This window comes from Triticum aestivum, chromosome 7B (assembly GCF_018294505.1).
Source record: "Triticum aestivum cultivar Chinese Spring chromosome 7B, IWGSC CS RefSeq v2.1, whole genome shotgun sequence".
In the NCBI taxonomy this organism is placed as follows: domain Eukaryota; kingdom Viridiplantae; phylum Streptophyta; class Magnoliopsida; order Poales; family Poaceae; genus Triticum; species Triticum aestivum.
Genome location: NC_057813.1, coordinates 264521167 through 264524384, shown reverse-complemented (window position 1 = coordinate 264524384; position 3218 = coordinate 264521167).

The window sequence follows — 3218 nt, the reverse complement described above, 5'->3', positions numbered from 1 at the left end:
TGGGTACGGTGATTGGGAGGGTTCAGTCCGCGAAAAGCGGACTGACTGAAGCCTGCACTAGCTTTCTAACAGGCTTTAAGGTAAGTAATGTAATTGTACATAGAATATCACAGTATAGACAGTAGCCCATGATACTCTATTTGGTGTTCGGAAATAAAAGCCGAACAGAGGATCAAAATAATTTTCGCAGGAGTCTAACATAATATGTCTATGTGAATAAGCATGTGTCGCTGCTGGCTGCGGCCGCTCATACTACGGAAGTCTCTGGACTAAAGCAGAATCTGGAGTGGGTCTAGGGGGAGCTCGCCCATGTGAATAAGCAGCTGGAGGACAGTCAAGGTATGCAGTAACCTTGTATATATTCAGGAAGGATGAATGATTCGTGCTGACTAAAGTGTCATGAACTTTATTAGGGGCAACGACTCAAGTAGGTGCCCTCAAGAAGGCGCTGGCCGAGGCTGAGGACAAGGCGGCCAAGGAGCAGGCCGCACGTGAAAAGCATGAGGCCCGGGTCAATGAGGTTCACCAAGAGCTCTAGGACGCCATCAAGAAGTATGATTCCTTGGAGCGTGATTTTAAGAATCAAGAGTCTGAACTTGCCAAGGCCTGCCAAAGTGCACAAGATGCCCGAGTTGTTAACCCAGGGCGCCCTCCAGGAAATTCAGGTGGCCAAGAAGATTACGGTGGGTAAGGCTTTCATTATGCAAAGCAGATATGTGAAGGAAAGGTTCCCTTTACTTACACGGATTTGGAGCTCTCCAGGGGCGTTTGTGGATTTGCCGCGCAGCGTGGACGATGTTGCGGAATTCTATCAAGCCGAAGAGGGGAGCTCTACGGAGAAGCTGTTCTGGTCGCAATACCTTGGACTAGAACATCCAGTGCCCTTTAGCGATCGGCTGAAAAAGCTGGTCGAGCTGCATAGGGCGGCTGAACTAGCCATGAAGGATTTGATAATCCGGCTATGGCCTGCCGAAGCCATGCCCAGCATCTACTTTGGACTCATGAAGCAGCTTGTCAGCTACTGCCCTCGGCTTGAAGCCATTAAGTGGTCGGTCTGTATCGAAGGCGCACGGATGGCCTTTTCCCGTGCTAAGATGCATTGGGCGAAGATGGACGCCACGAAGCTGATGACCGAGGGGCCGCCTGAGGGCAAGGAGCACCGCCTACCTAAACTGTATTTTGACAGTGTCCTAGAGGGATACCACCTTGTAGCGGAGTATTGTGCTAAGGATATATATTCCCATGAACGCATTCATGTTATCCTATCCTGTAATATGAAACAGATCTATTGTGTAATATAATGTCTGTTATTTAAAATTTTACCTCCTGTGCGGCCGTTTTGTTAAATCTGAGAGTTGGCCAGTCGTCGGCTTCCGCCCCCACGTAGGTAGTATGGGGTTGTTCGGGATAAATCTAAACACTCTTTACTCCACAGTTTGGTCCTTAAAGGAGGTGTTTAGCGCAACGAACAAGACAATCGGACTATACGGCTTCATCACCCTCACTTAGCCATAGGAGTTTGATAACAAAAAATTTAGGCGCAGCCCCTAGTGTTCGGAAGTCCGAACTTGGGATAGTGTAAACACCTGATCGGATAAAAACCGATTCCTTGCATAATGCGGAAAAAGCTCTAAGGATTTGAAACCTCTCGAACAGCTGACCAGCTCTCGTCGCATCATGACAGTCAATTTTCGGCTTTCTCTACTAAGGTGCTCGTCCAGAAGAACCGGGACACGATCGTAGTAGTTCTCCCTTTACTACCCTAGCCAATATAGCGGAACGTAAGGTAGTAAGCATGGGAGCCGGGCAACCCAACTATTGACGAAAGACATGATTCAGAGCCGATGCATATAATGCTATAAGTTCGGGGTGCCGAACTGTACTATAAAAGTGTTTGGACTTTATTGTCGTGTTACGGGGTATGATGAAGCCCCTGGCGAATTAAGGCGTACCAGAGTGTACGGGTGCAATTGATCAAAAAAATATAAAGACAAGGAAAAAATCAAGTAATAAGATCAAGACGCAAATTAGTTTCCATTTTAATTTGATTAATACGTCAAGGCGTATTTGTACAAGTAATGCGATAAGCAAATAAGGCTATTTGACATGCCACGACCAAGGGCGAGCTATGTGCTGGTTTTTTAAAACAGGTATGACGATCATTAGCAAAGACCACCTGGGGGTTCTGAGGGAGTTCCGGACTAGGGGGTGTCCGGATAGCCGAACTATCATCATCGGCCAAACTCCAAGACTATGAAGATACAAGATTGAAGACTTCGTCCCGTGTCCGGATGGGACTTTCCTTGGCGTGGAAGGCAAGCTTGGCGATACGGATATGTAGATTTCCTACCATTGTAACCGACTCTGTGTAACCCTAGCCCTGTCCGGTGTCTATATAAACCGGATGGCTTTAGTCCATAGGACGAACAACAATCATACCATAGGCTAGCTTCTAGGGTTTAGCCTCCTTGATCTCGTGGTAGATCCACTCTTGTAACACACATCATCAATATTAATCAAGCAGGACGTAGGGTTTTACCTCCATCAAGAGGGCCCGAACCTGGGTAAAACATCGTGTCCCTTATCTCCTGTTACCATCCTCCTAGACACACAGTTTGGGACCCCCTACCCGAGATCCGCCGGTTTTGACACCGACATTGGTGCTTTCATTGAGAGTTCCTCTGTGTTGTCACCGATAGGCTCTATGGCTTCTTCGACCATCATCAACGACGCAGTCCAGGGTGAGACCTTTCTCCCCGGACAGATCTTCGTATTCCGCGGCTTCGCACTGCGGGCCAATTCGCTTGGCCATCTGGAGCAGATCGAAAGCTACGCCCTTGGCCGTCAGGTCAGATTTGGAAGTTTGAACTTCATGGCTGACATCCGTGGGGACTTGATCCTCGATGGATTCGAGCCACAGCCGAGCATGCCGCACTGTCACAGCGAGCATGATTTAGCTCTGCAGCCGGACAGTACCCTGGAGGCCGCACTCGAACCCGCTCCGATCTTCAATTCGGAGCCGGCTGCGCAGATCGAGGACGGATGGCTAGACACCGCCTCGGGGGCTGCAACCTCTACGGCAATAGAGCCGAACACTGACCTTGGCCCTCATAAAGCTCGTGACTCCGAGGTGTCGGACTCCTTGCCGGACTCCGAACCTCCCGCCCCCCCTCCGATCGAATCCGATTGGGCGCCTATCATGGAGTTCACCACATCGG